The following is a 24,554-nucleotide window of genomic DNA, read 5'->3' on the forward strand; positions in this document are numbered from 1 at the left end:
TTCCTGAGGTACAAAAAAAACTTCAGAGGTGATGAAAAAAAGGGGCAATTTGAATGTTAGAGTTGCAAAATCTGCTTCAGTCAACGTACCATGAAACTGCAGTACAGCTCCCTCTCTTTCTCCTCTTGATATATTTCTGTTACTGTAATGTATGGCATTAGAAATAGGCATTTGGGGAGCTCCTGGATGGCTCAGTCAGTTAAGCATCCAACTCTTGATTTTGGCTCAGGTCATAATCTCACAATTCATGAGACTGAACCCAGCATTGAGCTCTGCACTGATAGCATGAAGACTGCTTGGGATTCTCTCTTTCCCTCTCTCTCCACCTCTCTCTCTCTCTCAAAATAAATAAGCTTTAAAAAATGAGTTTAACAAAAAAAGAAAAAGACCGAAGATAAATAAACATTTAAAGAAAAATTTTAGGGGCGCCTGGGTGGCGCAGTCGGTTAAGCGTCCGACTTCAGCCAGGTCACGATCTCGCGGTCCGTGAGTTCGAGCCCCGCGTCGGGCTCTGGGCTGATGGCTCGGAGCCTGGAGCCTGTTTCCGATTCTGTGTCTCCCTCTCTCTCTGCCCCTCCCCCGTTCATTCTCTGTCTCTCTCTGTCCCAAAAATAAAAAACGTTGAAAAAAAAAATTTTAAAGAAAAATTTTAAAAAACACCAATGAACTAGTCTGTGAAGGTTTCATGGATGCAGACAAAAGACATGAAACTTGTGGGTCAGAGGCTATACCCTTTATTACTCTCAGCACAGCAAGAAGCACCAGCGTGATGTTAGTTTGCTTCGGTTTCCTGTGACCTCCAAATCCTGTAGAGGCAATGCAAGTCGGTGGATGGACTTAGGCACATGCTTTGTACACTGTGGGTTTCTTTCACACCAAGCCTGGGGTATTCAACACTTTCATAGCAAGCAGAAGAACATCTGCTCTTTTTCTGGGGAGAGACGTTACCTCACCTCAAGGTTGCTCACTGCCCTGGGAAATGGCACAGATAAAAAAACAGCCAGAGCCTTGCATTCTTGCAGACTCAGCCAAACTCTGCAGGGACACTCGGGGTCCAGGTGGACTGCCTCTCCCAACAGAACACACCCATAGCTGGGTAACAGGCTCTTTTTGCAAATTATGTAAGTCCCATTTCTTAGCTTTCAAAATAATTGAAGAACCTCAGCAAGTTGTGAATGATAGATCATTAATAATAATTTTTATAATAGTATTCTATGTAATACTACACATTATACTACATAATTTCTGGCATAAAACTCAAATGTGGATGAAAGAGTTTTGAGAAATTTCCATCATAAAACTCCTTCTCCTCCCATTTTCTTATTTATGCAAACAAGTGCTCTCAGTATTCATAAGTGGAAAAAAAGAAGAGAGTCAATGCCAAACTTCCTCCCTAACAATTAGTAATATCCATCATGGATGTATGAACTCATGGAAAAGTTTTTAAAGCCCTATCGATTTCATGAGATATATTTCCAACAAATATTAATTTTTAGGTTTAGTAATTATTATTTGAAACATATTTATGGTATTTGAGTAACTGTTTACTAGTAAGCATTGTAATGATAAGCTAATCCAAAAGAAAAACATTTACTACTCTGTAGCCACAGAAAATAAGACAAGTTTTATTCTAATTTTTAATTAGAAAGTTTTCATCTTAAATTTAATTTCAAGGTTTGTACATATGTTTGTTGTAGCAAAATCTGATAAAGTACCAAATTAAATACTTTCAAACATAAAGCACTACATTAAAATAAAATTTTTTGTAAGAAATAAAATGGAGGGGCACCTGGGTGGCTTGGTTGAGTGATGAACTCTTGATTTAGGCTCAGGTCACGATCCCAGGGTGGTGAGATCAACCCAGAGTGGGGCTTCGCATTGAGTGTGGAGCCTGCTTAAGATTCTCTCCCTCTCTCTCTGCACATCTCCCCGACTCTAGTTCACTCTTTATGAAAGAAAGAAAGAAAGAAAGAAAGAAAGAAAGAAAGAAAGAAAGAAAGGAGGGAGGGAGGGAGGAAGGAAGGAAGGAGGGAGGGAGTAACCCAGGTTTTCAGGAAAAGAAAAAAACATTACAGAATTCCAACTGCTTAGAAGAGCTCACTTTTGTATTCCTTTAATGAAAGATGATGAGTGCCAAATTGCTATGGATTGGGTTTCACTGGATATATTTAAAATAATGATACAACAGGGGCACCTGGGTGACTCAGTCTGTTAAGCCTTCAACTTTAGCTCAGGGCATGGTCTTGGGGTTTGTGAGTTCAAGCCCCACATCAGGCTCTGTGCTGACCACTCAGAGCCTGGAACCTGCTTCAGATTCTGTGTCTCCATCTCTCTCTGCCCTTCCCCAGCTTGTACTCTGTCTCTGTCTCTCTCTCAAAAATAAATAAACATTAAAAAAAAATTTTAATAAAAAAACAATTTTTTTCTCTGCATTGAAATCACATGCCCTCTTGTTATAAAATGGGGGGAATCACATGACTAGTAATCAACTTTCATTTAATATCTCTTTGTAAGCTAAAGAGAGTTAAATCACCTTTCTAGTTTCTTTTTAAGTTCTGAACAAGCCTCAAATGTTAAATTTATAAAGAACAGGAAAAGGAGAGGAGAGAGCAAAAGGATGCAGAAATGGAAGGAAGGAAGGGAGGAAGGAAAAGAAGGAAAGAAGGAAGAAAAGGAGGGAGGAAAGGAGATAGAAAGGAAGGATATGAACAAAGAAACAAAGAGAAAGCTTTAACACTACATGCGCTGTCAAACCAAACCAAGCAACTGGGATAACCTTTGTGTTGATTTAAGCTCACATCTAACCAAATGAATGTTCCATTGTTCCCACCTGTTTCCCAAACAGCTTCAACTGTTCTGCCTATGACCTGCTTTGGCTCTATCCTATATGGAATCTGCACTCTTGGAATCCCCCACCCCTGAACTCCCCCACCACGGAGTTGGCCCTAGCAGCAGCTGGGAAAACCTCCTGGGGAACAGCTGGTCCCAGGCCCCACATTTCTGCCGTTACCCAGGGTGAAGAGTAGTTGTCCGCAGTCAAGGTATTTGGGGGACACACTTCATTAACACTTCCCATTTATGTAGTATTATTTCATTGACAGATAACTCTCACAAGCATTTATCTCTTTCAGTCTCACTTGAACAAACTTGGCAGACTCAGTAACATTATGAATCAGGTCCCAAGTTCTGGGCCTGGGTTCTGACCCTGGGCTCTGACCCATCACTCCATGAGTGATACTGAGGGGGGAAAAAAGTCACTCTAAGACTCACAACTTTATTTCCTTAGTACAAAAGGAGAAGACTGTATTAGATGATCTCCTCTTAAAATAAACATTTATGGACAAATGCCTCAAAGCAACCTTCCTTCCCCCCAGTCAATTCCATCCACCAATGAATGAAATTCAAACGGGCCCCTGACCTTTATCACACTCCTTACTGTTTACCCACTCCAATATGATGAAAGGATGATGAGGGAAGAAGTTCAGATATTGTCACATCTCATCTTTAGATGAAGAAATTGAGGTGAGAACTGGGGATTTCTGGCAATCACACAGAAAGTAGCAAAGTCCTACCTTCTATTTCAGAGGAAAAGCAATGAAACCATTTTGGCAATGAAAAAGTTAACACAACTTTACTCTTAACACCACCTTCATAGACATCCAGCCTCCTCAAGGCTGACAACTGTCAACTGGATGGTTGAAAAGAGGATAATCACCTGATACTTTATTTGATCTCTGATCTATGCAAGCCAGTTCATGGGGCCATAAATGCCTCTATGTCAAACTTGACATTTTGAGCACATTTTCAAATTGCTAATTCCTTAAAGGCAGAGATGATGTCTAAATTGAAACCTTCATCTCCAAGTGGCTCTGCCCTATGTGTGCCCTGCACATCCTTGTTGATTTGTTTCTCCCATATCAGGGTGGGTCTATCCTTGACAACTGGGGACCACATTTAGCCAAGCAGCTGCCTACTGGCATCTAAAGCTTGCAATATGTAGTTCTGGCAACATCTCAAAGGATTTATTATTATCGTCCATGATTTCATTATTATTATTATCATCCTTATGAAATTCAGTAGCTGAGCCCACTACAAAGCATTAGACCCACGTTTAACATGGAACAGTCTGTTTTCTGCATTCTCCCCACAGTTGTGGGATTCTCCCCTCTTTTGCTCATTGTCGAAGAGCTCTAAAGACATAGCCTGCGGTCATAAACAGGTCAGTCTGAGTATTCCCTTCACCACCACTGCCCTGTCCCAGTGTCGCCTTAGGTTTGGTATTAGGGGTATGGGAAACTCTTCAAGGGCTTTTTACCAAACAGGAGGCAATTAGAATATGATACAAAGTGGGGCACCTCGGTGGCTCCGTCAGTTAAGTGTCCATTTCTCAGTTTGGTTCAGGTCATTATCTCATGGTTCATGGGTTCAAGCCCCAGGTCAGGCTCAGCCGTGGCAGGGCAGAGCCTGCTTGGGATTTTCTCTCTCTCTGCCCCTCCCCCGCTCTCTCTCTCTCTCTCTCAAAAATAAATAAACTTAAAAAAAAAAAAAAAAAAAGAATGCCATTCAAAGAGCACTGACCTGGGGGGTCAGGAGATACCCCTTCTGTGACCAAGGGCACATTAACTGTGCCTTGGTTTCTTCATATATTAAATGAGGTAACCAAGTGAGATTATCTTGAAGATTAATCTTGAATACATTCTTGCTCAGACCAGCTCTAATTTTACCCTGTTCCTCGCTTCTGGAGATTTCCACAGGGAAGAGCATCTCACTAGAAAATATCTCAGGAAAAAACTTTCCCCACCTCTCACGTCCACCTCTACTTACTTCACTCATCGATTTTCCTCATTAAAAAACAACCTGGTTTCAGGCACCTGGGTGGCTCAGTCGGTTGGGTGTCTGACTTCGGCTCAGGTCATGACCTTGCAGTTTGTGGATTTGAGCCCCACTTTGGGCTCTGTGCTCAACAGTTCCCTTAGGATCCTCTGTGTCCCTCTCACTCTTCCCCCCTCTCAAAAATAAATAAACATTAAAAAAAAAAAGACCTGGTGTACCCCAGACTTTAGAGAAAATAAAAGTAGCTCTTTATCAGAGAAATCAGAATTCCTCTCTTCAAATGCACTAAGGTTTTAAAAGGAGGGGAGGGGATTGACTAGGAGTTTGAGGACTTGGGTTTCATCCCAATTTTTTCAATAATTAGCCATTTAGCCCTCAGCAAATCCCCTCACTGTTCTGTACTTCTGATGGCTCATCTCCCAAATTCAAATAGCAATACCTCTCTGACCGACCTACCACAATCTCTGAGGCTCACAAGAAAAAGTGACTTGAAAATGTAAAATATAACTTTGTATACAGATAAGTCATCAAATTAAGATCACTTCCCTCTTTTGACCCTAGATAAGTCTCAGAACTAAAAGACTGATACAACATTAAAAAGATGCGTGTCTTCCTATCAGTGGGGTGGCTGGTGTGTTTATATTTTATTGTAGACTTTTGGCAAACTCCTTTACATGGTTTACCTAACAAACACTTATTAGGAGCTCACTGTGTGCCTTATACTAAAGACAAGGGAAGAAATTAAAATGAACATAAACTTGACTTCCAGAAGTTTATGTTCAAGATTTACACACACACACACACACACACACACACACACACATACAGAAAAATTGTAAAACAAATTTTAAAACAGTATAGTGGTATGGTAAAGTGTATATAGACCTATAACAAATACTTAATCCAGCCACGTTGGGATTGAGCCTTTCAGCAAGAGGAAAGATGGTGTTGACTAGTGTTTGGGGCAAGCTACATGGCAAAGACAGAACTGGAGACAGACTGTGAATTAACAGGATGAGCAGTTTACAACAGCAGACTTTCATAACAAATGCCAGAATTAAGTATGAAAAAGAATTTTAATATTGGGGTTGGAGAGAAACGCTTACTTCTCTCTATATTCAATAGCAACAGATTTCAGACCATGGTTTTCCTGATGATAATTATCAAAGAATCCAAATTTATATTTATTGAATTTGTAGAAGTCATACCAATATAGTATTACTCTTTTTAAATTAGGTTCTCTATAAATGTCTGGTCTAAAGGACTCCTTTTTAAAACACTGAGATTTCTTACTATGATTATATTTTCTCAAAATGGCTGCTTTGTGCCCAAGGCCTTGCCAGAATGACCCCTCTACAAAGCACTGGATCCAGCCATAGGTTAATTAGTATTTCCTGAACACTCTGGACAGTCCAGCTTCCATACTTTTGCTCTAGCTGTCCCCCATCTAGGAAAGGTCTTCCCTCACCCCTCCAGGTATGGATGGCCTCCCTAACTTTAGGACACAGCTGAAACCCATCCACCATTAAACTGACTCACCACTTAACAATCTCTACTTCTGAATGCCAATAGTTCTTATCTTCTATATTATCACTTTGCAGTTATCATGTCCTTTTTTTAAATTTTTTTATTTTTGGTATATTTTTCTAGATAGAGGTTCTATCTCCAAAAGAACCGGTTTAAGTCTCTCACGGAAGAGAACATGGACATTCCCAGTGCTTGGAACATCAAGATTGACAGGCACTCACTAAATATATATTATTGCATCTAGTCAAACCCCAAACTAGCCATATTTTCCATAACTCCACCACAGCCACCCTCCCGTTTGAAAATGCCCCAAAACAAGTCAGAGACAAACTAAAATGTCTGTGTCTGAAGCAGTATATATTGACATAGCTTAAAAGAAACCCAGTATCGAAAGATGGGGATTCATTCACTGGAAAAAAATTACTGTTCTTACTCTTTAAAATAATACATGCCTCATTTCAGCATATTTCAGTAACAGAAGCATTAATATAGATTTGCCTATCTGAAAAAGGATTTAGCAAAGGACATTTCTCCTTGCCCATGGGACAGCTGAAGAGGTGTAATTTAACAGCTTTCAGAGGCCCGTCACTGTGGTGATTGAGGTGGACAGAAGGCATGGACATGACCAAGGCCCTTAAAAGACACAAACAGGTGGAGAGTGTGCTGGGGGTGGGCAGAGGGCTGGGGACTACAAAAGCAGGAGGCTCACTTGGAGAGCAGGGACAAGAGAAGGCAGAGGGTGAGGCTGACAAGGAGCAGGAAGAGGGGAGGGGACATGGGACGCAAAGTTGCAGCTGAACAGGACACAAGAGGAGGTTAAGTAACAATAAAAAACAGACCTAAGAGAAAGACAGGCAGCTGAGAGGAGGGAGCACAGGGGAGAGATGACAGACCATTGGGGCCAGGGGCATACATACAGGAAGACAAAGATGGTTCCTCTGTGAGTGACTAGAAGGCCGGCGATTCAAAGGAGAAGAGTAAAAGGAAAGAAAACAGGGTATAAGTGAGGAGACAAAACAAGTAATAAGTGCACAGATACTAGTTAAATGCTTTCAAAATCACCAGGCTGTTAGGCTGAGTTGGAGGAAGCCTCACAGCCATACCCAGGAGGGGACCCTCAGTAAGACAGAGGCAGGCAATTTAAGTAGCTAGCTACTGAGGTAAAAATGAAAAAAAAAAAAAAAAAAAAAAAAAATAGAAAATGGAAAAGGTGAGAAGCAGGAGAAGGAAAACCCAAAGGAGACACTGGCCCAGAAACCTTTTTAACTTTCTGTAAGAATCTTCAAGGCCCCAAACTAGGCCAAGATTCTGACTGACATTTCTGAGCTCACCAGCTGCTGTTTCCTTGAGAGAATTCTGACAGGAAGGCATAGAAATGCAAGCCAACACTGCCAGCTCTGAAAAAAAAAAACACAAATAATAACAACCCATGCTCTAAACACCTCAATGGGGCCGAAGCCTGCCAGGGAAGAAGGCACACCGCGGAGGGACCCGCCTGCAACTTTCCCCCAGGTATGTACTGAGCTGTTCCCAGCCTGCTTTCTCCTCTAATTGTCCTCTGGCCGTTCCTGCCTTGCCCATCTGTCTTGCTTTCTTTGTGAATTTTCGGGAAGCCCCGCAGGCGATCTGCTTCTGTCATCTGAAGCCAGCACAGCGGCAGTGTCTATGCAAGCAGGTGAAGCCCCACATTCTGCTTATCACATGGGCGGGGGAGGACCGCTGGAATCCAAGTCTGTCAGGCAGACCTGGGCGAGGGGAAATGAAGGAGAGAAATCACCCCTGCCCACATTTTCAGTGCATGGGAATGATTTGTTGGCTATGCAGACAGTGGACTGGTTTCTGTGTGCTGGGTTTGAAGCAAAGGAAGGAGGGTGGGCGTGGAGATTAAGGGACAATGAAACACAGCTCAGCTTGAGGGGAGAGATCTGGTGCAAATAGCCTAGGAGCTAGTCAGTTACCTAAAGAAGAGCTAGGGTTTTAGGAGTAATGCATGGACACTTGACAGCACATGACCTTGAACTTTCCGCTTCCCCTTTCAATGCCTTGGTAAAATACTTTGAATGTAGGTTGAAATTTCCCTAAAGCAACTCAAAGGACTTCTTTTCTAATATGTAATTCATCTCAAATATTCCATCACTGAATGAGAGTAGTTTCTTTGGACAACCCCACAGACATCCCCACTAACATAGTGTGAAATGTTACATCTTCCTAGAAAACTAAGAAAGCTAAGTCCCTGAGCAATGTTATTCCTTTGGAAAACTAGGACAAGAACCAGATTCTCTGATGTGTCCCCTGGACCTTAAGCAATTCTTAATGCCCACTCAGTGTAATAGGTGCACTTTTTTAAGAAGTAAGAGTTTTTGGAGCTAAAGAGCATTATCATTAGTCTGGATTATTACATTATGTTATGTTATATAATCATGATAATCCCTCCGCAAATATGAGGTCATGTGAGTCAGTGAACCCCCTGCTGGGCTGTCTTTCCCTCAAGCTGAAAACTCCTAGGGACTTAGTAATTCAGCAACTTCGTAATTTCACAGACAGGGGTTCCCCTCTCTTTGCAGTGTTGACTATCTGTCTACACCCCCATAGGTATACAACCACACCCCTGAAGAGGACCTCCACCTTCCTGGCTTCTGCATGGCTTTACTCTTTTTCCTTATCCCCCATTTTTAGGAAGCTCAGAACATAACGGCCAATTCCTTACCCTCAAATTGTTCTGCCTCAGAAACATGGAACTAGAGCAGTGGTTCTCAAAGTGTGGTCCCCAAACAGCATCAGAATCACCTGGGAACCTGTTAGGAATGCAAATTCTTAGATCCTACTCCAGACCTCCAGAATTAGAAACTCAGGAGGCTGGGGCCAAGCATTCTGTGCTTGAGCAAGCCCTCCAGATGACTGACACATTAAATCAGGAGGTTTCGATTTTTTTTTCTTTTATTTTTACTTATTTTTGAGAGAGAGAGAGAGAGAGAGACACAGAGTGTGAGTGGGGGAGGGGCAGACAGAGAGGGACACAGAATCTGCAGCAGGCTCCAGGCTCTGAGCTGTCAGCAGAGCCCCACACAGGGCTCAAACCCACAAACTGTGAGATCATGACCTAAGCCACAGTCAGACACTTAACCCACTGAACCACCCAGGCACCCAGGAGGTTACAGTGTTTTAAAGTAACCTTTTCCCTTTAACACGCAGAGCTCAGCTCTCCGTATAGGTGTGACTCCAGTCACCTATAGAGGTATGGCTTCTAAAAGAGACCCACAAACAACCACCTCTCAGTCAGTGCCTTGTGTCCTTCATCTGGAAAATAGGAATATTTCTAACATAAGCCACCTGTTGCAGCACTGAGTGAGGTGGTGGTATTTTATCTGTTCCGCCCTTCCTGTGCAAAAGACCTTCCCTGGATTGTGCAGGAAATCACAAAAGAAGTAATCAGGATCCTGGCCCTATGAGAGGAGATGTATGAGTTAGAGGTACACAAGGAATCCATCAGCAAAGTAAGACGGGTCATGTGCTCCAGCACAGGCCCAAACAATAGCAACTAAGAAGAGAACAAGAGAAAACTTTCTGGAGACTGTGTCTTTTGAAATTAAAAGAAAAAAATTTTTAATGTTTATTTTATTTTTGAGAGACAGAATGTGAGTGGGGGAGCAGCAGAGAGAGGGGGAGACACAGAATCAGAAGCAGGCTCCAGGCTCTGAGCTGTCAGCACAGAGCCCGACACGGGGCTCCAACGCTAGAGCTGCGAGATCATGACCTGAGCCAAAGTCAGATGCTTAACTGACTGAGCAACCTGGGTGCACCAAGAATGTGTCTTTTGAACTGAGGCTTAAAAAGAGAGTAATTTTAACTAGTGCAGATGAGCAAAGAGAAAAGAATATTCCAGAGGGAAGCTGAGCAAAGGGAACATTGGAAAGATAAGACATTGGTGGGCTGTTGTGGACAATAGTGCCTGCTCTTCTTTCTGTTCCTAAGAGGTTAGCTGTTCGTGTTACGGAGACGCATGACCTCATTTCTGGGTCTAACCCTTTGCCCCCGAGTTTGCACAAATTCTTCCTGTAATCCAAACTATGTAATGTTTCTTTACTGTAAAATGAGTCCTTCCCACTATACCCAATTTTGTTACTTTAGCATCTGTCTCCCCCCCCCATATTATTAGATCAATGTTTTTCAAAATCCTCTGCCTGCTTGCTATAGAATAAATTAGAAGTGGCTGCAAAAATGCAGATTCCTGGGCCTTGGCCCAGATGGCTTATTTCAGTATCTTTGAGAACAAGTCAAAAGCATCTACATTTTGACAAGCACCCTTGTGACCCTAATGTTCACTCAAGTTTGAAAGCAATGCTTCCAGAGCTGCCCTTTGCCAAATTTGCCGAGCATCACATGGCCGTTCCCGTGGAGATTGTGAGTCCATGGCTGTGGAGTGAGGTGGAGGGAAAGAAGTTTTAACAAGTGCTTCTGTGGCACCAAGGATCAGGCCAGGTTGGGAAATACCGTGTGTTAGAATGAATAGGTGCTTTGGCTTAGAGAGGAACTCCCAAGTCATAGGTCAGCCATTCGCTAGCCGTGTGATTTGGGAGAGTTCCTTAACCACTCACTCTGTGCTTCCAAGTTACTTAACCTGCTGGAGACAGTCTTATCCTATGTAATAAATTGTACTTCACAGAATTGCTGGAAGTGTGAATAAGTAACTGCCTTAGTATAGCACTGGCTCCCTCTCTACCCCTGTTCCATCTCGCCTGAAGTCCCAGCTCTGGCTTTCCAGCTCTGATGAGAAGCAGGGCAAGAACAACAGTGATGGGGAAATGCCACCAATCCTTACCTCTACAGAGAGTGGTGGCAGGACAGGGAGAGAAGATTGGCTCCTGGAGCTAGCCTTGCTCTTGGCTGCCCTGGGAAGCCGAAATGGGACCCATGCCCATGATTGAATCAACATTCAGAACGGGCTAGTCCTCTAAAAATAGCTAGACATTCTGGCTGAGCCTTAGGAAAAATGAGGTCCTATCCCAACATACTACCCCACGCTTGCCTTAAAAGGAGGGCCCTCTGCTTTATTTCCTACCTCCTCAGCCAGATGACGGTAAGCCCCAAATAATTTGGCTTGTACCTTGGTGAACTCCAGAATAGCTTGTTTCATGGGCAGCTACCAAGAACACCCATAGTGATAGCAGTCCAAAAGGTCACAAGTGCTCAGATTTTGGGAATGACCAAATCCTTTCTGTACATATGAAAATATCAAAAATTGTTTTTTTATAGGTAATTTTTATAGGCAAGCCAAAATTGCAAGCAGAAATATTTTCGATAATATTTAAGCTTTCTCGAGTATCTTACTACCACTCCTTTCACAATAACAATTGTCATGTTAATGAAACTCTTTAAAGTAGATCAAATATAGGGACTTCCCATGCAGTGAGTTGCTGTATTCATATTAAGTATATATGAAATAATAGTGATCATAGTAAGAGGCCACTTCTTATACTGTGTTCATGGGACCTTACATAAGTGTATCTCATTGAAGCCTCCTGTTGAGTAAGCGTTATTATTCTCACTTTACAGATTAGGAGACTGAGGCTCAGAGAGGATAAGTAGCTTGCTCAAGGTCACAGAGCCAGAATGCACAGATGCCCACGCCATGCTCTTCCTCCCTACTGCCTCCAATAAAGATTACATCATGTTACTTACATTAGTTAGTTACACTGTGTTCTCCCTCTTTTAACCCATCCTGGATGTGTCCCAAATCCAAGAGTCTTTCTGCTGACCATCAATGGGAAATCCCCATTCTCACTTCTCCGTGATGCTGTGTCTGTCATTTATGTTCAAATGCTGCCCTGCTCAGAGAACGAAATAGGAAAAAACCTGTGATTGCTGCTTATGCTTTCGATGATGCTTTTACTGTTACTTAAGTCCTGGAAGCTTTGTAACTATACTTGCTTCCCAGGAGCTAGGGAAAGGACCCTTTTCTAATTTAAGGCTTTGAACAATTGTCTGATTACAGGGCAGAGGGAGAGAAATAAATCTTGTTTTCAATAACATATTGAATGACATTTTCTATTGCCATCAGCCTGTTCTCCTAAGAAACTCAAGACCCTCACATATGCTATCTCATTAATCTTCAGCCCATCCTGTGGTGGGCAGATGGGGTTACAGCTATTTGCAGACAAGTGGCATGGGATCTGGTACAGGGATGAGGGACAGAAAGGTCACCAATATAACCCATCACACAAGTGGCCAGGTGACACATCGACCCTCCACATTCTTCCTATTAACGCTATCTACCAAATTCAGAAGATTTGGGCAGGTAGGACACCAAATAAAAAATGTGGGAAAAAACTTCCATCCAATTGCCATGTCCATGCCTTTGCCCTGCGCAAAATTCAGAGAAACGTCTTACTATTCCCCAACCTAGATTTCTTACTTACAATTACTCCTGGTCTGAAATGTTTTAATTCTACTGATTGCAATTGTTTGTTTTGTTTTGTCTTTCCAGCCTAGCTTGTGTGCCATTTTCTAATCTGTTCCATGAATTTCTTCCTTTGCATGTTAAGTTAGGTGACCAGGGACAGCATCACGAGGGTTTAGACAACACTTTCATCATAGATGTTCCCATTTCACACTTTCCCTTCAGGTTCAAAATTCTTTGTAGATTCTCAGTTAAAAGAATTTAGGGGGCACCTGGGTGTCTCCACTGGTAGAACATCTGGCTCTTGATTTCGGTTCAGGTCATGATCTCAGGGTTGTGGGGTCGAGCCCTGAGTTGGGCTCTGTGCTGAGCATGGAGCCTACTTGAGATTCTCTCTCTCTCTCTCTCTCTCTCTCTCTCTCTCTCTCCCTCCTCCCACCCATTCTGCCCCTCTCCTGTTCATGCTCTCTCTCTAAAAGAAAAAAAGAAAAAGAAAAAAGAATTTAAAAAAGGAATTTAGTTTCCGGGACTCAAGAACAATTGAGTAATTGGTTTTTAAAAGCTTTTCGTTGTTGTTGTTTTTCCTGCAGATTTTGAAGTGAACATTTTTTTAAATGTTTATTTATTTTTGAGAGAGAGACAGAGTGCATGCGAGAGAGGGGCAGAGACAGAGGGAGACACAGAATCCGAAGCAGACTCCAGGCTCTGAGCTGACAGCACAGACCCCGATGTGGGGTTCAAACCCACAAACCGTGAGATAGTAACCTGAGCTGAAGTCAGACGCATAAGGAGCCATCCAGGCGCCCTGAAGTGAACTTTTAAGTAACCTTTTGACCATATAAGGTTGGGCTTGATAAACACAAAGATATTCATACCCCAATGCTGGGGTAGCACTATCTTGGGTATCTCACATCATTTCCCTGGATATCTATTTCTTTTGTATTCTTACATGAATTAATCACCTTCTGGGTGTCAGTTTACTCAGGAATGGCACGTCTTTTAAACCTGGCTCTTTCTAGTTCTTTGGACCAAAAAACACAATGGTCTTTCTCTCCTGTGCAAACCCTCACTCCTCCAACCGACATGCCAAACACTTCGGAGGATCTTGATCTGACAGATTTTACCAGTTAAAATGAAACTTTACTCAGCTCATACATTCCCCGGTTCACTGGAAGAGATGAGACATTCTCCTCTTCTCAGAGGTACAGGCACATCTTCTCCTCCAGCCCCACTATCTGTCCTCCCATCAGCCCCTGCTGTTGATTGACCACCACCCCAGACCTGGCGGGGGAAGGGCAGCCCCACATTCTCACTCAGGTGAAGCTTGCATTTGACTATAGGGGAGAGCCATGTTTTCACAGCAGAAGCTTATATAGCCATTGGGTTGAATTAACTGGATGATTCCCAAGACCAACCAGTGAAGATTTTGACTGGGTTGCCTAGGACATTTTCCTATTTTCCTGAGAAAAAATACGGTTTCTAAGCCACCACCAGCAGCAGCAGCAGCAGCAGCCCAAGTATACAGCCATAGAGGAAACAGTGGGCTCAGAGTTAACCCATAGTGTTCCCTTCCTTCCCTCTCAACTCTTATACCTTCCCAGCCTGTCTCCGTGGGTTGATCAAGACTGACCCTCCAACCCGATTAGTTTTTTTTAAAGGATTACCATGTACATATAGGTAAACCCATTTGTTTCTATGGCCCTTATTTACAAAGCCAGATAAAAAATAATAGCTACTTTATAGAGTAGTGAGGATTTAAGATCATATTTGCAAACCACAGAAAATTATCCCTGTTATAGGTATGCTTGAAAAAAAAAATGTTCTCATTTTTAGTACTTTTAGTAGTAGATTTCATTAACTGCCCTTGTCAGTGCCTTGAGCTTCACAACTTCTTTGGGATACAATTCTTCTTTTGGCATCCTCCCTGTTTCCATCCATCTCTCTGTTTCCAGAGAATCAGATGCCATAAAACTGAAAACCCCATCTCCTTCCAGCCAGGGTGGCCTGTCCAGACCCAGAGTGGCAAGACAGCTGCGAGGGTCCCTCACTGTTCGGTGGCTCAGGCCTCACAGATTGCAGGGCAGGTGAAGGGCTAGGGGGGAGCAGAAGCCAAACAAAAAGATCTTTCCCACAATGAACAATCGTGCTTGGAATGCTGCACCGGCAGCTGCGGCCCATCAACACGTGCCCACAACAAATGTACAGTAGGAAACACAGGGGGGCCCGGATGTGTTTCCATGTGGGAGATGCTCTCTGCACACGTGCAGAGCAGTTCACTGCTGGATTCTCTCTTTAAAAAAATTTCCTTTGTGGGATTCCAAACACTAAAAAAGAGTCATATTGAAATATATAAAGCAGTAGCTATTAAAATAATTACTAGTAATAACAAAGATCATAACTGCACCAAAATAAGTCAGTGAAACTTAGGGGCTGCTTATTTCTGAACAAACTGTAGGGGAAGAAATCGAGCCGCTAAAGCACTGTCGTTCCACACCACACTGTTCCAGGGTGGTCTGGGGGCAATGTAGGATGGCACAGACAAGTCCTTCTTCTAAGTGTCTGCACATCGCTGGGGAGGAAAGTGCTGGTGGCCCACATCGGATGTGCAGGGCTGGACGACAGGAGAAGCCAGGTCATGGCCAAGACTGCTTCCCGAGGCCACATGCTTCTTTATATCCCCATACGGATTACGTTGCTATGGAATGTAAGGAAGTGTGTGGTTTCGGCAAGTGCCTCTTCGCAGGCCCACACCGCCCTCAGCGGAGGTTTGACCCCCGTCCTCACAGCTTTGTGCCTCCACCCCACCCTGCCAAGCGTTTCCCTCTGCAACCAAGCAGGAGTCTCTGAATCCTGCTGGGCCCCTCTCCCACTCACCCTTCTCTCCCTCCTGAGGCTGCATGGCTAAGCCCAGCTTCAGGCACGCTGACGGTTGTCCCAGGCTCCCAGATCCCACTCCCCATGCCACTGGCAGAGAGAGGCCACATCACCTAAAGGTTTTTCACACTGTCATCCCTCACCCTTCAAGTTCTTCCCTCCAGTCATTTTGCTTCTGAAATGGGAGGTTTCTACTAACCAAACTGAATTATGATTCCTTCCTATCCATCTGCATCACTCCCCGGTAGAACCATCGCTGTCTATGGCACTTTGCGCAGTTCAAGGGCTTTCCCTGCAGGCAGGCAGGAGCTGTGAGGCCCAAGAGACTGCAGTCTGGGTCCCAGGATGTCTCCTGGCTCTGCTCTGCCACTTTGTCCACATCACATCACAGCCCGGTCACAAAGCAGCACTGTGTGAAGCTGCTTGCTGAAGAGGTTTGAGTACTCCTATAGTGATCCACTCACCTAATTGGCTAAGTTCCTTTTTTTTTTTTTTAATTGTTTATTTTTGAGAGAGCACGCGTGCAGGCAGATGAGGGGTAGAGAGAGAGGGAGACCAAGAATCAGAAGCAGGCTCCAGGCTCTGAGCTATCAGCACAGAGCCCCGCATGGGGCTTGAACCCATGAACCATGAGGTTACAACCTGAGCCGAAGTCACATGCTCAACCAACTGAGCCACCCAAGTGTCCCAGCTAAGTTCCCTTCTCCACTCTTCCCTGAACCCCTGTGTCCCCAAGGAGTTGGACTTAGACAGCAATCACCTCCCCCACATTTCAGAATGAGAGAAGAGGCTGAAAGGATCTCTCCCTCCCTCACTTAAACCCCGGCTGTGGATGGCCTTGTGCCTTCCACAGCTCTGCTTCCTGCTGTCGGAGTGCGTGTGTGTGAGACGACAGCTGTGCCACACTCAATCTCTACTGTGGGTTCTTCAGCAGAACCACAGGATTTGACAGATGCGAGCCGAGATGCAAAAGAGAACTGAGAAGCGGCAAAAAGGAGGGCGTGGGAAGAGGAGGAAAGGGAAGGGGAATGCAGAGTGGCTGGAGGTGAAGGGGACCACCCCTCAGAGGTGATGGTGCCAGAGCACATTGGGCCATGCCCCTCCATGGGCTTCCCACTACTAATTCCGGACACCAGGCAAAGGTCTGATGGCCTTCAAGGGCACGCCAACCTGTGCTCCTTGGGGGCTGGAGGGAATTTAGGACAGCGTGGGGGAATTACTGGAGATGTGGGGCGGCTGCAAGACTGAACACAGAGACTACGGTTTTAGATCAGTGGTTCTCAGCTGCAGGAGAGGGTGCCCCTCAGAGCACATTGGGCGATGCCTGGGGACATTCCTGGTTGTCACAACTAAGGAGTTGTACCGGCATCTAGTGGGTCCAGACCAGAGATGCTGCTAAACACCCTACGATGTGCAGAAGAGCCCTTCTCAGCAAAGGCTTGCCTGGTCCCAAATGTCCATAGGCTGAGATTGAGAAGCCCTGCCCTAGACAGTGGTGCTTTGAATGAATAAGGTTTCTGATGTGGGCATATTACGGCACACTCAATATTCCAAAGAAATGTACTGCCCTTCTTTTACAGACGTGGGTCAGTCTTCACATCTGTAAAATAGGCAGATGACTCAAAGTTGTACTTCTTAAATATTTTTTTTAATGTTTATTCACTTTTTGAGAGACAGAGACAGAGTGTGAGCAGGGCAGGAGCAAAAAGAGAGGGAGACACAGAATCCGAAGTAGGCTCCAGGCTCTGAGCTGTCAGCACAGAGCCCGATGCAGGGCTCGAACTCACGAACCGTGAGATCATGACCTGAGCCGAAGTCGGATGCTCAACCGACTGAGCCACCCGGGTGCCCCTCAAAGTTGTACTTCTTCCCAGTGACAACCCTTTCTTTTTCTAAATCATACCTGCTCCAGAGATAGTTTTCCTTTTCCTACCCTGAGGTTGGTTTCATTTTATCTACGGGGAAGGGGCCCGTCGCACAGGTGGGGCAGGATGTGAGTAAAGAGAGGAGACAGGTAATGAAGAGTATTGTCCTGAGTTGAAGAAATTGCCCCTCAAGAGGTTTGTTCTGACTTGATGAGCAGGACACACGTACTTTTTCCATCATGATTTCACTGCCTGGCTGACCTCCGCCCCCACCGCTGCCTCCTCCCATGCTCCCCACAAGCAGCTGAGAAGCACAAGGTCAGCCAGAGGAAGAGCTTGTGGGCAGCAGCCCCAAGGCCCCTATGTCATTGATGTGAAGTGGAGGGAGAAGGTAAGATGCCTAACTGCGGAACCAGGAGGATGCATGCCAAGGCAAAGGGGATGCAGTACAAGAAAGAAGCTTCAACATGGCTCCACGCAATCTAGGTGGTGTGGCCCCTGCTCCCACCTCCCTCCACCATCAAAGTGTGCTTTTCCCTAGTTGCCACATCTACAGTGCCTTGTTGATGGCATGGACTTCTGGAATATCTGACTTATTTCAGACAGTCCATTTGGCATATGTCTGCTCGACAGGGTAAACCAGTTCTACTTTTCCTGATCAGTGATTTCCACAACTTCAGAGATGAAATGAAAATACTTGCAGCCAAGGGAAGGGAAATATGTGAAGAACAGGCTGAAGTTGGGAGTGAAACCTTTGGCCTCAAAAGCAGGCACACTTGTCTCCAGGACTTTCCCACCATGCTTGAAAGTGTCTACTGAGCCCACTAGGGACTTAGCACTGAGCACCTTTCCTTTGTTATCATTAGGTCTGACACTGAGGCGACAAGGTAGGTATGCTCCCTGACTGTACAGATATGGACACTGAGGATTACAGAATTTATGTCACTTCCCCAAAGCAAAAGAGCCAGGAAGCATCAGCGGAATTTGAACCCAGATAAGTGTGACCCCAAGGCCACATGCTCTCCACTCTATTACACTTCTCTTCATCGGGAAGAGGAAATTAAAAGAACAGTCAAGAATAGCCCTAAAGGGAGGAAGACAGCCTTCTGGCATTCTTCAAACTCTCCTTTCTGCCTGCCTCTTGCCCTACCTGCTCAAATACATCATGACAATAGCCAGGCTGCATATCTGGGGAATGTCTCCTTCTTGATCAGCTTTCTGTCCCCTTGATCACACTTCCCCAGAAACAGGCAGAAACTAGTGGCCCATCTGCTAATCCAATAGTCTCAACCTTCAGCTACATCAGAATCACCTGACTGGCAGGTAACACAAATGCCTGGACCCACCCCCAGTGTTTTGGGCTGGCAAATGTTACCTTCCTTTTCGAGGTCAACGTACAAGTTCTTACACACTGAGATCTAGCCTTCTCCTTTAGAAACTACAAAAATCAAAGATATCCCCACCTCCCTTGAGAAACTAGTCAATTCTATACATTTGTCAAAAAAAAAAAAAAACAACCTCAGTGTCTATCACTAGGAGAATGACTAAATAAATTGTAATATATTCACATGGTAGAAAACCATAAACAATGAAAATTAATAAGCTACAGCTGCCATATCAATATGGATGAATTTTACAATATCATTTTAAGTGTAAATACCAAATCATAGAGGAATACCTATGGTGTGGTACCATTATATAAAAAAGCAAGCAATATGTTGTTTAGGGATAAATGCATAAATGATAAACACTATAAAAAATAATATTTAAATTATTTTTTAAAAAGGAATTCAGAATAATAGTTGCCTCTGAGGGGAAGCTAAAGAGATAAATTGGGAAATGCATTTAGAAAGCCTCAAAAGTATTGGTAAAGTTCTTTTCCTAAGGTAGATGGTTATTTGTGGGTATTGGTTTTATCATTATGTGTCATAGCTTACATATGTATTACATGTATTCTTTTACAAGTACGTCATATTTGAATTAAAAATTATAAATTTTAATTTATTTTAAAAATTAAAATGTAAGATATTCAAAGAATAAAGACCAAAATGTTATCTGATTTTGGCAGATGGGAGGAGAGAGAATTATGGAAGACTTTCATTTTCCATATTGTACAATTCATTATCATTTTAGTTCCTCACAGTGTTTATATTTGAAAAAAGAATAAGGATAGAAGAAAGAAGGTAAAACAGAGTCATGTAATGCAGAGGACAAGTCACATGTGGCTTTCACAAGCCCTGTGAGAGGGCATTCTGGCGTGGCAAGTTACCACGATTTGATTCATGCTAATGCTGGTTCTCTCTGTGTTGCAGGTTTGGAAAAGCGATGTGTGGCTATACCAAGGAATCCTCACCCTAGAGGCTACAGTCACCTCCCAAGGGAGCTGCCCCCTGCTCTGGCTGGTCAAACGGAACCAAGTCCGTCTTCCTGAGAGGTTTGGTCCCCTTCAACCAGCTACAGCAGGGCTGGCAATGCCCAGTCCTTGGAGAAACAGAAGAGATTCACCGGAAGCTGAAATTACCTACTAATGCTTCCCTTAAGAAAATGACTCTGATTTTGTCATATACTCTCACGCTCCCAGCAAGGGAGAAGAGAGGAGCCCTGGGTTCAAAAAGTGGACAAGATTTTCATGCTCAACACATGGAGCTCTGTGCCCTTGCAACCACAATTAGACCTACTCACAGGCTTTTGATACACACATCGTCAGTAAAGATTTTGAGGATCGAATTTGTACCAGCCAGGGGAAGAGCATGGGACCTAGAAGACAGCGCTCCTGCTCACATGGGGCTAACAGTCTGAGTAAAGAAATCAGACATATGAATATGGCACAATTTAGTGGAATTGCAGGTCAAAGCATGCCTAGTGCTAAGACACAATTCTTCTTACATAGACCATCAAATATGCCTGGCACATGGCAGGCATCAAATCCCCACCCATCCATTCAGCCCAAGATACCTGTTTACTAAGCAATATACACATGACTCAATTTCCTGATCTGTAGAATGGGGATAATAATCATAACACCCACCACATATGGTTTTATGTGCAATGAAATGAGAATACATGTAAAGGAGTTAGAAAGCTCTCAATAATTATTACTTGTTATTAATAGAATAACCTGACCTGTCTTTCCAATTTCTCTTCCAAAATGTATATCTCTGACGTTGCACCTAGGAGGGTGCCCAGAACTTAGCTAGAGCTCAGTAACATTTGTTATTTGAATTCCAGAAACATGTGTGACTCACATGCTGCACTCTGACACAGGGCGGGCTCATAATGCCCAGAGCCCACCAAGTCTCCACACGGGAGATGTGGTGCTTTTCTGCACGCGTCTTGGAACCTGGAAGCCCTGGGTTTGGATCCTGCCCCTCTCATTTATTTGCTCTGCTACCGCCTCTCTGAACTTCAGTTAACATTGCATGAACCTTAGTTTCCTCATCTGCAAAATGGGGACAATGATAACTTAACTTCAAATTGCTTTAAGGATTTAAAATGGTAATGTTGGGACGCCTGGGTGGCTCAGTCGGTTAAGTGTCCCACTTCGGCTCAGGTCACAGTCTCACATGTCAGTGTCTGTGCTGACAGCTCAGGGCCTGGAGCCTGCTTTGGATTCTGTGTCTCCCTCTCTCTCTGCCCCTCCCCCACTCGTCCTCTCCCTCTCCCTCTCTCTCTCAAAAATAAACACTTAAAAAATTTTTTTAAATAAAATAAACGGGTAATGTTTATAAAGAGCCAAATCTAAGCCCTCAAAAAATGGCATCTGTTGTTGTTTTACTATTGTATGTGGCGACAGCTCAAGGACAGTATCGTGTCCGCAGGCCTGACAAGGGGGAGATGAGATTTTAGAAAATAAAAAAGAACTCAGAAAAAAAAAAAAAAAAAACGCACTATAGGATCTTTTTCTTTTCCAACTATTAATTCTACTGTCATGTAACATGCATCCATCCTTACATGAGTTACAAGTTACTAGTATGTAGTAAGTTTTACTTAAAAAAAAAAAAATGCTTCCTTCATGAGACTGATAGTATCATCCTAAAGAAATATCCTGCCTGGAAAGCCTTCCTTTGTGGACCGCACTGAGATGCTACTCTGTAACCACCTGTCCTCCTGAGTTCATGGAGGCCACAGAGTGTGTATTCCAAAGGTGTGGAGTTTAGACCTAAGTGCAAGAGCCAGAGTGCCCAGGCTCAAGTCCCAGCATTCCTACCCCCCACCAGCTGTGCCACTTTGGGAAAATTACTTGACTTCTCTGGCTCTCCATTGCTTCATATGTAGAATGGAGACATTAAAAATAGCATCTACCTCATAGGGTTTTTGTGAGAATGAAATAAAAAGGCAAGTAAGTGTATAAAACTAGTGCTGGGTGCATAATAAGCTTTTAAGGGTTTTTATCTTTGACAATGTACCTGAAATGTTCCTGACACTAAATTGGTGTTCAATAAACACTTATTTAATAAATCACCTTTTTCTTTTTTTATTCTAATCACAAACTATGGGATCATGCAATTTCTGGTTCAACTATTTCTGCTTATCTCTTTAGACACAGCACACTGGGGACACTTGGGGGACTCAGTCAGCTGAGCATCCAACTCGTGATTTCGGCCCAGGTCATGATCTTATGATTGGTGAGATCAAGCCCCAGATAGGGCTTTGGGCTGACAGTGTGAAGCCTGCTTGGTATTCTCTCTCCTTCTCTCTGGCCCTCCCCTGCTCACTCTTGCATGCTCTCGCTCCTCTCTTTCTCTCTTTCAAAATAAATAAATTAACTTTTAAAAATAAATAAATAAACAGAGCACACTGATGCAAACCAGTAGTGAGGGGTGGGATGCTGGCCAGCTCTGTCTCCCCAGTTCTGCAGTGATGGAGCTTCCCCAAGAGCTAGACACACGCCTCTGGGGGCAGCAGCAGGGGGACCCTAAAGCTCAGTGATAGAGCTCTGAAGCAGACACCCAAAGAACAGAGGGTTCAATGACATGAAAACAAATATGACATAGTCAAAGACTAGATGTGCTTAACAAAGAAAGGACCTTTTCCCTGTGTGAGAGCAGAGGTCACGTAGGTAAAGATTAGATGAACAATGACAGGTACAGGTGGTAAGAGACCAAAGAAAGGGCCACTTTCAAATCTGGGATTTTATGGCTAAAATACCTGATGAAACTGGACAGGACCATGTAAGTCTAAGATAAATGATGTCTTCCTCTAGGTTAGAGAGCTTAACTTGAAAAACTCCTAGCCACCCCCACCAACTCTGGGTGATTTTGGAAACAACTCGGTACCCACAGCAGGTCATAGGACTTCTAACAAGAGTCAGAGAATGTGGGGTAAATATTACCACCCAAATTCCCACAGCCTGGCCCTGGACCACCCCCGTCTTTGAAACAGTCCCAGCCATAGCCTCCATCCAAACGCAACCCTGAGAATACAACCGCAATGCAAGTTCCTGTCTGATCTTCATAAAACTCAAAGAGAAGCAAATGTACCTCTGCTCCTGCTAGCCTCTGCCAAAGAGAATGGCAGAATCTTTAAGAAAATGTGTATTTTCTGCTAAGTGTGAATGTTCGTGATAACTTTTTCTAAAGGTCCCACAAGACCAAACTGCATTTCAGTAAGGAATCCAGCTCAGTCACAGAGTCAGGGCATCGTGCCCTAGGCTCGTTCCTGCTCATCCTGCCACAGCCCCTTTTCAGAGCAGAAATCTAGGTTAGGCCACCCAGCGGGGCATGTGGTTTTGCTGCTGCTGCTGTGTCCCTTCATGAATGTTCCTGTATAATCATCATTCCTGTGCCAGGAAGAGGCAGCACATGACATCACAGTGGTCAAAACTGACAACTCTGGGTCACCTTCAAAGGCATCCCACCCCCACATGCGGCAAGCATGCTCTCTAAGAGGGAAAAAATGATACCACAAAAAGTGCTGAAGGAGCTCTTCCCCACAGGAGTTGATGGAAAATAGTGCTGGGGCGATCGATCTTGCAGAAATTCAGAACAAACAGGAAAATCCCATTAGATGAGGTTCATCAAGGTTTTCTTTGCGCTGGCAAGACTGTTGCCCAACAGGCAGCTCTTACACTGCAGTGGAGACTGAGTCTTGGTATTTACTCTCTAGAGCACAATCTAGCAACACGTATCCATTGAGGATGCTATTATCTTCTCTGTCCTGAATCCTCCCCTCTTCTGGTAACAGCTCTGCCCCTCTTTAGTGAACACTCTCCTTAAAATTCTTCCTCCACTCTACTCACCAGGTTTCTGTGAAAACCTTTCATGACCACACACTGCTAAGTAGTCCCAGCGAGCCTTTTGTGGGAATTTGGGCTGCGGTCTATAAAAAAAGGGATATACTTCCTTGGAGACCTAACATGGAAGGATGAAAAGCTCCACAACTAATCCTAGTATGTCCCCCAGTGTTCACTAAAAGAGAATAAACCAGTTACATCAAAAACAAAAAACAAAAAGCAAAAGAACAAAAAACAAAAAAAACAAAAAAACAACAATGATGACAACAACAACAAAAAAAGAGAGAGAGAGAGAGAGAGAAAAGAGATACAGAGTCCTGGAGGCATTTATGTCCTGGACCCACTTATTCCCAGGACCCAGTTCCTATATCCTATACCCCTTTTAAGGCACTTACTACTGAAATGCTGTCACTTGGAAACAAAATACATATTGTTTAGTGACAAATAGCATGATCTAATTTTATTTTAAAAAAACATACTTTATGTTTGGGTTGAGAAAAATGCAGAAGCATCTAGAACAAAGTTTCAATAGTAACTATTTCTAGATGGTACATCTCAGGAACAGTTCTCCGAATTTTCTAAATTTTTCCCAATGAGCATGTATTACTTGTATAACAAAAAGCAGCACAGATTGTTTAGATTATTATAGATTTTTACATTCTTCTCAAATGTACATATGTACAAAGTTTAGATATTTAAAGCTTTTAATGAAAAATAGTAGTCCTCTACCCCATCCCCAATTTCTACTCCAACATTGGCATCGACGTCCACAAGCAATAAAACATATTGTTTGGAGAAAAACATAGGTCATTGGAAATAGGTCTTT

General features: G+C 43.6%; 1 long non-coding RNA gene across 1 annotated transcript; it reads left to right on the plus strand.

The window, feature by feature from the left end:
• Nucleotides 1-7,062: 7,062 nt before the first annotated feature.
• LOC147580981 (uncharacterized) lies at nt 7,063-21,954 on the plus strand. The gene is made up of 2 exons (XR_015251287.1): nt 7,063-7,872; nt 19,809-21,954. It is a non-coding gene; the product is annotated as an uncharacterized LOC147580981 (long non-coding RNA).
• The last annotated feature ends 2,600 nt before the right edge of the window (nt 21,955-24,554 follow it).

This window comes from Puma concolor, chromosome B2 (assembly GCF_028749965.1).
Source record: "Puma concolor isolate L17-30 chromosome B2, mPumCon1.1.hap2, whole genome shotgun sequence".
In the NCBI taxonomy this organism is placed as follows: Eukaryota; Metazoa; Chordata; class Mammalia; order Carnivora; family Felidae; genus Puma; species Puma concolor.